This window comes from Syzygium oleosum, unplaced genomic scaffold (assembly GCF_021117445.2).
Source record: "Syzygium oleosum isolate NSW1041296 unplaced genomic scaffold, Sole_v2.1 Sole_v2.04, whole genome shotgun sequence".
Lineage (NCBI taxonomy): Eukaryota > Viridiplantae > Streptophyta > Magnoliopsida > Myrtales > Myrtaceae > Syzygium > Syzygium oleosum.
The window spans coordinates 9,267,624-9,281,551 of NW_026607488.1; the positions used below are offsets into that span (position 1 = coordinate 9,267,624).

Consider the following 13,928-nt stretch of genomic DNA (forward strand, 5'->3'; position numbering starts at 1 on the left):
AGGACTGTCGAATCATTCATCGCGCGCCAGCTTGGACCAGATTTTGTAATAACAACATCAAGAGGAATGTAGGTGACTATTAACTTAAAGGAGTAACCTGAAGAAATTATCCATCTAACACCGTATGTCTGGCAATTAATATAAAAATTGACAAAGAAGCAAGTAGGTGACAATTTGGGTCATTTCCTGCTGATAAACGGAATTGTCTAAACAAAAGCTTATGACAATTCGAAATATTTGAAATTGATTGAGCAGCAACACGCTCTATTCCCGCTTGGGATCGTTGCCGGACCATTACTAAACGTCTAAAAGCTTAAGGTGGAAATAGATATTGAATGCAGAGCGATCAGAAGCTTGAAGATGGACCTACAGCTTGGATGGTCCGTTCAAGCTTAAGCTTGAAGATGACCATTTCAGTCGTAAAGGGGTCTGCCGAAACTTTTATTAGAATAATGCTAAAGACTAGAGGTTACTTCAATGATCGCTAAGCTGCATAAACGGTGAAAGCCCAATGAACTTGTAAAATAATGTTCTAATGGCAAAAGTCACAAGTAAATAATCGATTCTGTTATTGCTTGGTTCTTTTTGTTCTCCTGCACAAACTCACGAATACTTCAAGCAATCATATGCTATAAAAGAATATTTACATGGAAGTGTTGTCTTTGCTCTCTGGAAATGAAAGCAAAGTCTCCCATTCATGCAGACATTTTGAATGAGCTTCGTTTTCTAGATTTCTAAACAGCTTTCGATCTTGGAATACTTCAGGATACTTTTGTTCCATATGGGTGTGGCATCACTTGGCTGAGAGGTCAGTGCTCTAGCTAGCTCAACTTCATAGTGAGTTTGATCGTTGAAATTATTTTCATTGATTTATTCACGCCGAAATCCATCATATTGATTCAGTGATCTATCTAATATTAGAAACAAATTATACGCAAGTTTATGGCTGTCTCTATTTTGCATGTATTCCCGAATCTTTCTTATTATTTGGCTGAGCTCCTACTTTTCTGTCTTTTATCATTGCCCTTTGTGTTCATGTTATATCATTTGCGTACGAAACTCAATGTACATAAGAGAGAGTGTTAAGACCAATTCTTTGTGCTCACTCCTCCCAATTAACAGATGTAGGACTGTTATAGTATACACAACTGATGAACCAAAAATTCTCCACCCAATCATCAATTAATGTGATATATAGGGTCGATAACATTAGAGTGAAAAAACAATGATATGCTTAGCATTTTGCGCTCTTCCGCCATTGGTCAGATGTCGTGAATTTGAGAAGACCATGAGCGAAAAGCGTGTTTGTACCAGTTGGCATTGTTGGAGGTTCGGCTTGAGATTTGTTGGTGCAGAAGAGTACATGACTTGGATTAAGGGGCAGCTGTGAAAGAAAAGCAGTATATAAAACAGAATTGTTCGACTAAGAGGGTTGAATTACTTGCCTAAGGCAATAATGCCCCCAAGATACAATTTAACCTCACACGGAATTGGAGTATCTTTTTTTGAAAGGGGAAATATGTTTATACAAGAACAACGAAACAATGCGTCTCATGAATAGACACAACCTTTAGACTGGCTAAAATAGTTCACTTCCAACATATATGTTGTTTGAAAAGTTAACATTATATAAAAGGAATTTCGAAATTGTTTAATCACAACATTTGTCATCAACATTATTTTGACATGCTATATATCCATGCTTACTTAGATTTTAATGAACAAAAATTTAAATGTCCTCATCTAGCATGCCATAAAGAAGAAGAACAGCTTGAACATGCCATCGCAAGAGTATCCCTTGCCAAGAAATACACCATTCTTGGAATTCACCACCTTATCATACTGTAGAACAATCTTAAAGCCCTTCTTACACAGCAGTTGTAACAGTCTGAATTTTCCATCCTTTTCCCGGGATTTAAGAAATGAATTTGATCAATGCACTATAGTGAGATCTCACCCGGGACCCGTGCATTCTCGAGATGCTAACCTTAGGGGTAAGGCCAGTACAGGATTGAGTTCGCACGATCAAAGAACTTGACCTTCGTTCGATTTTCGACCATATGGATTGACGAGGGAATGTTTTGAGCCAATCGAGACCGATCTATTTGATTGATCGTGTCCAAAGGGCACTAGTGACAGACCCTCGCAATTATATGACGATCGAAGTCGCCTTGGCTCGAGCAAATTTAAATGTGATTTGACTTAGTGTCGGTCATGGGTCGAGAGCATGTAATCCCAATGAGCCACCCGTTAGCCAGAGATAAGCTAAAGTCGCGATTGTTCGATTCTAGTCATTTCTTGGAATTCGGGCCCGGGAATCGAGAATTTTGAAAGTGACAATTTTGAGCGGCCGATGACTTTTTTGGCTTGGCCAACCTTGGGGCCACCCATTTCTGCAAAAAAATGGATTTCGGTCCGAGGCCGGAAAAATTACGATTTTGCCCCTCTGGACCCCAATGATGGATTTTGAGATCGTTTGAGGTTATTTTTCGAGGCTAGCGTCATTTTGGGGTGGCCACGCGCATTTGGAGTAGTTACGGCCAAAAATTGGAATTTTGGCTCAGAAGTGAAAAATAATATTATTTTATTCCCAGGACTTTGCAGTCGATTTTCGAGGGCTTAAGAGGCTATTTTCACGATTCCGATGCTATATTATGTTGGCCACGCATATTTAGAGTGATTTGGACAAAAATTGGAATTTCGCCCCGAGACCGGAAAAATGACCATTTTGCCCCTGAACCCGTTTCAGTTCCGAATTTTTGGGGAAATTATTTGGGATAATTATTAAAGGTTTTCAGCTGCATTATTGGACCTTGGACGCTTTTGCCCCTCAATTATTGGATAGGATTGAACGAGAGCCATCGGATTAGGGGTATTTTGGTCAAAACTCCCGGATCGCGACACGTGGCGCCCTTTAGCCATCATCTTTGACCAGATTGGACTCCCTCTCTCTCTCTTCCTTCTCATTCAGCCAGCCCCACGATCACTCTCACTCACTCTCTCTCTCTCTCTCTCTCTCTCTCTCTCTCTCTCTCTCTCTCTCTCTCTCTCTCTCTCTCTCTCTCTCTCTCTCTCTCTTCATCTTCGTTTCCTTCCATCACCACCAGAGCTGCTGCTGCTGTTCTGCCCATTTCAGCCACCCATTCAGTCCGTTCGTCTCGTCTTTCTTAGGTAAGTGACCTCCCCAAATGTCGCCTAGGACCTCGGGTATTGTTAGGCTGGTTTAGGGCTCGGTTTAGGGTGAATTTAGTGGCTGGTTTGCTCGGTGGTGCGTGTTGACTGATTTCCGGCTAGGCTGCTGCTGCGTCGCCAGATTTTGTTATTTTTACTGTGACTTTTGTGGCCCGAATTTGAGGAAGTGTTCTTCATGAAAGTTGTTCCCAACATCTTGACGTATAACATATTTTAATTTGGGAATTTTTGGAAATCATTTGATGCCATTCGAAAGTCCATCTTTGGACCGAAATAAAACTGTCCGATTTACTGTTCACCCACCTTCGGGTATGTTCGAATTTTTATAAATTTTCCAGGCCTATTTTCAAAATACTTCCTTCACAAAAATTGTTGGGGACATTTGTGGCTATAACATATAAATGATTTGGGTACTGAATGAGTTGTATTTTGATGGCCTGAGGGGCTGTCCGAGCGAATCAGATTTTGTCCGACTTTGAGTGTCAAAACGAGGTGGTTACGGTTATAACTGGGTTTCTAGTTCTTCACAGAAAATGTTCCTCAAGATGTTTTGTATAACATATCCAAATTTCATAATTTTTGGAATTGATTTACCATTTATTTCAAATGGATTTCTGTCACTGTGTAAACTGCCTAGTTTGGATCCGATTTTGTATATTCCAGGTTTTTCTCTCTCTCGGACTGAGTTAGTGGCTGGTCGTTTGCGTGGTTGTGGACTGATTTGGGCGATGAATTTCGAGGTTTAGGAGGCTGAGTTAGGGCTGTGATGTTGTGGATTAATCGGGGATTAATTGTGTGATTGATTGGAATTGTTACGGCATGATTGGGTTTATTCTGATAATTTCATTATTTGTGATCGTTGGCTGGTGCGGAAATGCATTTCGGGTTGATTGTGGGTTGATTGTGTGCTGTATGTGTGTGGCCATGAGGCGTGGTGATGTGATTGTGCATTGGATGCGCGTGCCAAGTACGTGTGATGGAGTGGTGTGTTCGTGTGGCGAGAACGTGTGCATTTGTGATGTGTATGGGAGGTGTGAGATTGTGTGTGATAGCGCGTTTGAGTGGCCGTGTGGTACGTGTGGTATGAGTGGAACGAAGGTACGGATGTATAGGATTGGTTGGGAAAAGGTCCGTCCTGAGGCGTGTACGTTTACGCGGGACGATGCCGTCCCTGACGAGGTGACGATGCCCGGCCTGACGAGGTGTCGATGCATGACGTGGTCAGAAGGCTGTTGGCCTGATGCGTTTTACGCGAGCGCGGTAGAAGGAAAGTGTGTAGGATTCCGTCCTGAGGCGTGTACGTTTACGCGGGACGATGACGTCCCTGACGAGGTGACGATGCCCGGCCCGACGGGGTGACGATGCCTGACGAGGTCAGAAGACCGTTGGCCTGATGCTTTTTACGCGGACGCGGTAGTGGTGGAAGAGTTGAGAATGAGCGGGAATTGGCTTGAGGTGCGAGGTTTGAGAAAGTGACACGTGGTGTGAGTTGGTGTGCAAGTGTGTTTGTATCGCGTGGTGTGATGCTCGATTATGGGGTAAAAACTGCTAGGCATGGTATGGGACGTGCCTAAGTGGGTTTTGCTCTATAATCGGGGCACGCGCGCGGCTGTGATGTATTTATGTGGCATACTGACTGTGTGGTTGACTAACGTGCAGGGACGTGCATGAGGAATTCCAGGTAGGGTTGCGTGTGGTTGCTAGTTTGGTTGATTATTGTGTGTTATGCATGTTTGGTCTGGCGGTACGTGAGTGCCTACGTGGGGTTTGAGGTTGTACACTTATTGAGATTCGTCTCACGGTTGTATAACCGCCACTTTCAGACCCCCAGCCTTAGACCCAGGAGGCCCGCCTCCTCTTTTTGGAGTTTCGAGGAGCCGTCCAGGTTGCCCAGTGGAGTTGCAGGCGATGCCTAAGAAGTCTTCCGGATGATCGAACCAAAGCGAAGTAGGAGCATGAAGAAAGGAGGATGAGCCCTAGGTTTTTCCTAGGGTATTATAGGGGTTGTTCAGACTAGTTTGACCAGTAGTGAAGTTAAGTTAACCAGACCCTGATATTTCGTTATGACGGTGATTTCGGATGCTGGTTTGCTGTATATGTTTGTAACATAATGTTTGTATATTTGGTGTTGTATGATTATGTTGTTGTTTGATTGTTGTGGTTGTTGACACCTAAATTTTTTGCCCAAAAATCATTTTCAAAAAAATTGGAGCTTGTTTTTCCACAAAAATATTTTGGAATTATTCTATAAAAAAAAAAAAAAAACGGAAGAGCAAGGGCCAAGGATTCGAGTGTAGCTAACCGAGACCTGAGGGATCAAATTGCAAATGAACCAGCAAGTTGGGGCCAAAATACAATTTCCAAAAGTTGGGGGACCAAATCGCAAAATTTGTAAAATTTGCCCCCAAGCCCTTAAATCATCATTTTTACCCCTAATCAAGCTTGAAATTGAAAACGGGCAAGGTAAAATTGATCAGATCAAGCCAAAAGGACTAAATTGGCTCAAATCGGGCATTCTCGGACAAGAAAGTAGCTAATTTTGAGGGACTTTCCTGCAAACTTGGGCATGGAAAATTGCAAATTCTGATTATCATCTTAAACTAATATACTTCAACTTTCAAACTGATCAAAAATTCCGACCAAATGAATGGATTAAAGCACTTAAATTAGCTTCCAAAAACCGGTCCACGATTTGGTCTCAATTCGAGGCTGCTGAGTAGCCAAATTTGTGGCCCCACCATATCCTACTCAGCCAGCCGATCAGCGTGAACTCTGGCCGAGGTGTGAGACCATCATTAGGAGTGCAAATGGACAAAAATTTGCCAGGGATAAGCTGCTGAAGACACGTGATAATCTCAGTCAAACCTGCTCACTCAACAGCTGCAAATTATGATGATTTTGGAGTCAGAAAGTTGGTGAAGAGACTCAGTTTGCAGGCTTGGTAAATGGGCAATCACGGGCTAAAAATCGGGTTGGATTTGATGGATAGGATCTCTGAAGCACGTTCTTTTGGGGGATAAAAATAAAGGGATGAGAGAAGAGGAGGAGAGTTCACGGTCGTTCCAAAAACTCACCCTCAGACGCAACTCAAAAAAAACAAACCCAGAAAAGTTCCAGACTGACTTTTGGAGAGGAAAGTGAGATTTTCGTGAACTTCGAGCCAAAATTAGCCAAAACCTTCAACTAGAGAGTGGAACTACATTCAAAGATCTTTCCAACCATAGGTTGCACGCCCCAAATGGATGTCGGGAAGCCACCCAAAATCCCCTCGAAAAGCAGCCCATTCTCGGGTCAAGAGAGAAACCCAGAAATCTTCTAAGTGTTGAAGTCAGACGGTTACTGGTGAGGGAAAGTGGGAGTTTTTGAGAGACATGAGGAATATATGAGGATACCTGTGACTTGAAAATTAAACTAGAATACATCTAGTTTGGGTTAGTGTCAAATTAGTCAGAAAAGGAGGTCGTTGATTCTGGTTTTGGAGACCAACAAAAACCTTCGTTGTCAGTTCCTTCTTTGCAGATCTCATTTTCCAGTTTGAAGAAGCCTAGTTCCCCGCGCCCTTGGAAGACAGGTTTTTGGTTCCCTCGGCCAAGGGATACTTCAAAGAGAAACTAGGAAGCAAGGTGAGTATCCTACATGTATTTTTGTTCAATTTTGAATATGTTTTAGTTATGAAAAAATCAAAAGAAAACCAGCCCAGAGAACTGATTTCTGAGGCTGGAATTTTTCTAAGTGTTAGAGCTCCTTCATGAGCCCTAAATGTTTGACTTGCTACTCCTCTTTGCATGCGTTTTCTACCTTCGTGAGCTTGATGAATGTTATATGGGTGTACAAATTAGGCTGAGATCCACTTGGTTTGGTCTTTGAAGCCCCGTGTGAACCATGAGATCGCTTGCAACTTGAGTCAAAAGCCAAGCTAACCCACATTGATTCATGGCTAGTCATTATGAACCATGCATGTATGCTTCTTGGGGGGGTTGTTTCGACGTGTTCGCTTGATCATTCTCCATGATGTTTGTTTCATTTAAAAGTAGATGTTACGTATATTCTCTCGGATGAAGTGATGTTTCCCATAGATCTTGCACGTGATGAGTGTCGGGGCTTAAACCTGGGCATGCAACAGGTTTGCTTGACCTGGGTTTAAACCCAAATTTGCAAAAGCAGCCCGAACCCACATATTGGAGGCCGATTCCAACTTGGTTCTCGTGCGTTTTAGGTTGTGATTTCTAGCTAATCTTGTTCTTTGCATGTGATAATATAACCTTGATACTTTGGTTCCACTTGATATTACACACGGAGTAAGATTGAAGGCCACGAATATGGCTTGAGGAAGCCATTTGGGGCATTTTAATGCACACCAAATGCTCGACGAAATGCCCAAACCAAGTTTCGATCTTGAAACGGTTGATTTGAGCCCGGTTCTCGTAATATTCATATTCTGAGTTGTTTCATGTTCACGTAAACCGAGCATAGGCCGATTTAGGGAATTATTATTATTTTTAAATAAAAAACGAAAATTAAAAAAAAAAATAGAAAAATTTCGAAAATCCAAAAATTGGAAATTGGGTTTCAGAATTGCTTTTCTCTCCCTTTTTGTGTGATTAGCGTATGTTTGATTGCTCCTCGCTTGATTCGCACGCTTTGAATTGCATGTTTAATTTAAACTCGCATGTGGTTGATTATGCATGTTAGGTTCATGTAGTGATTGTTGCTTCCCTTAGCTTGGTTAGGAATGAATTTTTTAAACTCCCAGTTAGTGTGAACACGTTAGGTGGTGAATTGAGCAAGATTAGATACCGAAAGGGCACTAGTTGGTCAATTAGTGTAATCAAGTCCCCGTACCCATTGAATCTCTGGTTCGTAGAAGTAAAGCATTTCTCCCCTGCTTTGTTTGGGTGTCTAATCGACCCACCAAAAACTGATTAGTGGCGACTCCTAGGTGAAATTGATTTCCATGTTAATAACTTTAACTTAAGTCGCGAATTGGTATGAGCTTGGGAGAGCTCGAGCTAGGTTTAACTTAGTAATCCATTAGCCTAACCCCTTAGGCGGCGGGGCCGGTTTAGGGAGGTCGCGACAGTGGTGTTCTACCCCGTTGTCGTCATCTTTTTGTCCGGGGTTTTTATATCCGCTTCCGCATGTGGCTCTGATGTTTGGATTGGGTCGGCGACGTTCCTGGACGTCGCATCATTTCGACCGGAGCAGGGGATGTCGCGAGCTCGTAGGGGTTCGGGGCGTGACAGCAGGTTTGCAGATACAAATTTCTTCCTAAGATCAGGAACATGAATTACATTAAGCAGAGTGACTTTCTGCCCAAAAGTGAATTTCAATTCCATGCTTCTTTTCCCAAGTACTTGGCATCAAAATGATTTTCCATAAGCACTTCCTCCGGCTCCTCCAACTCTGCATATGTCTTGAATTGCGCTTTGTTGTTGCACAGATGAACAGTTGCCCCAGAATATAGCCACCAATCCACAGATTTGATCAGAGCAACCATATGCAGTTCAGTGATCATATCTATCTCCATTTCTGACCACGTGACAACAAGTTCATGAGATTCATTCTCACCCAGATTGCTTTGTTCAGAACTAAAATGCACCATTTTTCGTAGCATTGATGTACGTAAATTCCTTGATATAGTGCCCTCATCTTTCCATAATGAAAGCAAGGCCTATTTTTCTTCACAAGTTTGGAACTTATGTAAGAATTCCCTTTTTTTTCTTGACCAGACAAATTAACCAACTTCCAATGGACATATTTGTCTGAATAGTTAACACTCAGCCAAACCCCAGATGGCCCAAGTGCCAGTCATATTTAATTATAATCAGGCCCATCCAATGCGCAACTTCCGCTTGAGACCCATGTCTTCAAACAACACTTACAGGTGTTCCCGTTTCCATACCAAATGTTTTTCTTCTATGTGGGACTCTTTTTCGAACATTGACATTATAAACTCTCTGACAAGCTGACCCAATGTGGTAGTGACTCGCACATAAGAGAGCGAATGTTAAATACACGTGTGGGTGGCGTGTAAAGTGAAATCCCACATTGGATGTCTAGAGCTTAAAGAAGCCATCAACAATATCTAGTGGGCCCATGCAGCGATTTAAACTTTTGAATGAAGACGTAGAGGGCCCATGCAGCGATTTAAACTTTTGAATGAAGATGTAGATTAAACTAGGTTATTGGGTTCAAGTTATGGGTTGTTTCTTGGATCTCCCAACTATGAAGGAATAGAACTAATGTGTGGCATGGTCCTCTTGAAGCACTTAAAGATCTCTCTCTATTCATCCAAGTTAATCACCTTGTGTAGAGGTATTTTTAATTTATATATAAAGAAATCATAATGCTTGGCTAGTAATTTTTAACTCTAGTTAATGGGATGTTGTGCTCTAGGAAAACTTATAGGAAAATTGTCCAAAAAATCATAAATATATTACACTTTTGCCAATTTAGTCCTAAATACTTTAATTATGTCAATTGAGTCATAAACATTTTCACGTTGCCAATTGAGTCCATCCGGCCAATTTTGGATGGAAATCGCTGACGTGAACACTGGCCGTCCTATGTGGCACAATTGTCGCTAACGTCAATAATTTTTAATAACATTTTAATATATTTTTCGATTTTTTTGTTAATTTTGTTTCTTTTATTTTTCTTCTTTTTCTTTTCTTCGTTTTATTTAGTACTCTATCCCGACAAGGTCGCCGACCGATCATCGCTGGCCATAGGTGAGGGCCGTAACGCCCTCACCGACCACTAGGCAAGGGCTCATGGCCCTCACTATGGAAAAGTGAGGGTGCACGCAGCCCTCACCGACCCCGAGTGAGGGTGACGTGGCCCTCGCCGGGTCCAGTCGAGGTGAAGGCCACAACGCCCTCACTGGGGTCGGCAAGGGCATCATGCAAGGGCGGCCAAGCCCTTGCCCAGAGCCAGTGAAGGTTGCTGACCCTCACCTGTGACCGGCGATAGTTGGCCGGCAACCTCGCCAGTAAGAGTACTAAAAAGAAAACAAAGAAAAGAAAAGAAAATAATAAATAAATTAAAATATTATTAAAATTTATCAACGTCAGCGATTTCCAGTCAAAATTGGTCGAATGGACTCAATTGGTAAAACTAAAAAGGTTTCTTACTCAATTGGCACAATGAAAAAGTTTAGAACTAAATTGGCAAAACTGCAATAAGTTTAGGACTTTTTGGATAATTTTTCTGAACTTAAATAATTTTCATGACCAGCCTATAGGAATTAATTTGCAATTATACCCTCATGGAAGAGAATGTAAATTGCATTATCATCAGTAACTCTGGTTACTTGACAACAATCCCACATTGAAAAGTTGGATAGTTTATACTAGTGATAGACCCGCGCATCCAGCATAATGAGAACGGCAATACATTCAATTATCTCAATCAGACTTTTCTAGAATTAAAATTTGTATCATAAATAATCTTTTATCATTGTGGCACCTCGAATTTTGCAAATCCAAGGCCACGCCAAGGGTTCCTAAAATCCTTTAAACCTCGATTCGGGTATTTTACTGAAGAAGGATTTTACTAAGAAAGAGGAGTCGGCATGGATCTATTTCCCAGCCGAACCGGGAACCTTAATCCCAGGGCTTAACGAGAAGGAAAAACTAATTGTTCAGGTAAAAACTAAGAAAACAACTGATTTCAAGCTATTTCATAAATGAAAAATCAAGGAAAAAATTAATCTTTCAAGAAATGGAAAATCACCAACACCAGTATGTGGTGATGTTCTCGATTAACGGCACTGTTGGAAGTGATCCAGCGTTACTCCATCAGTATGTGAATGTATAAGAATCCTTCTCAAAGGAAAAACATGTGTAAAAATAAGTACGGGGTGAGGTGCAAAGCGAACGTATACACATGCAAGAGGTCATATCATAGTAATATTAACCGGTGTCAATGAAAGTGACGCCAAGTATCGGTTCGCGAATGGCAATTGGCACATTTCTGTGTATCTTACAGCTACTGAGCGAAATTGTTCACTGTGGCATCATCTTTTGTCAGCTTGAAGAAGAATCTTAAAGTCTAATCCGGGGCAAGAGGGACTCTCACCACCTTCTTTTCGATCCTCATCCGGGTTTATTTCACAAAGACTTGTCGCGATAATGATGATGAACAGAACAACCACGCGTGGAGGGCACAGGACAATATACTGTTCTACGGTGCCTCCGGGATGCCGTCACGAATGGTGGGCGTCAGAGATGACGTGTCTCTAGGACAACTGGAGCATTCAACTTTTGGTACTGCTCAGCTTGATTTTCCAGATAGTTCTTGCTGTATTAGGAAGCCGCAGGAAAACCTCAAGTGGCGAGACAATCAGATTTTCTATTTGGGGATCTTATTTGCTTACCTCTTATTTCGCGACGCTTGCGCTTAGCAAGCTCACGACAGTCACACTCAATAAGTCCGAGGAAGAGTGTGATACTGAACTAAAAGCATTGTTGGCGCCTTTGATTCTACTGCTGCTGGGGACTCCAGATAGCATTACCGCATATTCAGTGGAAGACAACCGGTTCGGCGGGAGGCTAGTGTTGAACCTCATCATCACATTTTCTTTCGTAGCCTGGATCCTCGGGCGAAATTGGAAGACCTCCATACCGATGATACTATACTTTCCGCTGTTTGTTGCTGGGATAATCTGATACAGTAAAAAAGCAGAAGATGGCTGTGCTTTGCAAGCACCAAAAAGAAACCCAGAAAGGAGAGACACGCTGGTTGAAGATGCTTAATGCATTCGTCCATACTATTGAAATTAACAACTTAGCCGTTTTATAGGTTGTACATCAACAGAAGAGATCCCAACAAAAATAACAACTACTTTGATTCAAAATGGTGAACGTGTGCAGCAACATGCTGCCAACTAAGTCCTGAAAACTAGGACCCACTAAGTAACAGAAACACACGACTAGCTAGTAATTGAAAAACATAAAAAAAAACAACTTTGACTCTTTCTAACATGCCCTCCCTTAAACTGATACTACAAGTGATCAGTTTAAATGTGTAGAAATAAACTCTCCTTTAATCTGAGGCATCCATCGAACAAACTCCAAGGATGTCACGCCCCGACTCTCGAGCGCGCTAACATCCCACCAAGGTCGTTATAAATGCGACGTCCCAGGATGCATCACCGACCCAATCGAATTACTAACGATTAAACGCATGCGGAAGCGAACTAAAAACTCCTAATCACAATAGCAGGGATAGTTAGGAAAACACACCTCAATTTAAACAACATCATCAGCAATACATGGGGTTGATATAATACAAGTCCGCCACGCGGACCTTCCCGATTACAACCAGAACAGGTAGGGGTTAACCTAGCTCTCTATCTACGAGGATGACCTCAAAAGGTATTTTCCCTCAAAAAGCCGGTTCCCAAGGAACGGTACGTGTACTCATATCGGATGACCTGAAAAGTGATTAACAACAACGGATGAGATAAATCTCAGCGAGTTCACGACCTAAGCCTCGACTAGGAGGTCAACTCATCTCGGATGTACCTAACTTATGCAACGATACATCGATGGCAGACAACTCAATATAGAACATACATGTACTTCACAACACAATCACAGGCAGCCTTACCTTGCCTTGGCATATGCACATGCCCTATACGTTATAATTCACCGTATGCCATGATAATGCAATAAGCATATAATGCAATTAGAATACGCATCAACCTTCTCAAGCACAATGCATTCACACGTGTCCCGATTATAAAGTGAAACCGCTTCGGCCCGTCCCATACCGTGCCTAGCAATTTCATCTCATAATCAAGCGCAATGCCACCACAATCTTTCACGCGTATTCCAATTACTACAGCCACACCAGGGGCTACGGCACAACCCGCGATATTCGCCTCAGGTTGGCAGTCTTCCAGTATATCCGGGCATCGTCCCGCCCCATCGGGCACGGCATCGTCTCACCCAACCACAATGACGGCATATCCCATAAATGGGTTCATTCCGAATCCGATTCGCGAATGACTACGTCTCCCCTGCTACCAGCGACGGCTTCCAATTACCAAATTGGGGACACCCGTTAGGGCCACGGCCAAACCCTAGATTGGCGGTCATCCGGTATACGGTTTTCCGATATAACCGGGCACGAAAGGAACCTTTAGGTGATCATGCACACATAGCAATACTCATGTTCCATCATTATAATTTTCAATAGCCGATGTAAACATGATCCGTGCTAACACGTTGAAATATCGCAACTTCCACACGTAAAAATGTACTAAAATATTCACACGTGATTATGCACATATCAATAAATTCCCAAACTTGGCACGCTTCTATAATCAAGTACCCACAACATGTTTCTCACATAAAACTTAACAAATAAACCCGACACCTCAGGGTTTATTAATTAAATACCCGTAATTCTATATTTCACCATAACCAAACAATTCAATTTGGCATACAAACCAATATATAAGGCAAATTCTAGCTTAGGCATCACAATTTAAGCCTAAAATAAACACAATTTAATTTCGGAATTTCCACAAAAATATTAATAAAATAATAATATTTTTAATTCCGAAAATTAATAAAATATTATTATTTAATTCCCTAAAATTAATATAATATTTCAATAGCTTAACAACTAATTCCTAATTAATTAACACTAAACATAATTAACTTAAACTAATCCGCTCTAATCAAGTTTAACCTACTAAGCAAGGGATTAGTGCGAAAACTCACCCG

At 41.8% G+C, this 13,928-nt stretch overlaps 1 protein-coding gene across 2 annotated transcripts in view; it reads left to right on the forward strand.

Moving 5' to 3' along the window:
- The window catches only part of LOC115679525 (uncharacterized), a 65,827-nt gene that overhangs the window by 11,662 nt on the left and 40,237 nt on the right, over nt 1–13,928 (forward strand). The window contains exon 1 of one of the 2 annotated variants that reach the window (XM_030603126.2): nt 713–808. The exons of the other annotated variant lie outside the window; for it this stretch is intronic. The gene's annotated coding sequence lies outside the window, so the exon portion shown is untranslated. Of the gene's footprint in view, nt 1–712; nt 809–13,928 lie in introns of those variants that run through there. 2 annotated transcript variants of the gene reach the window in all.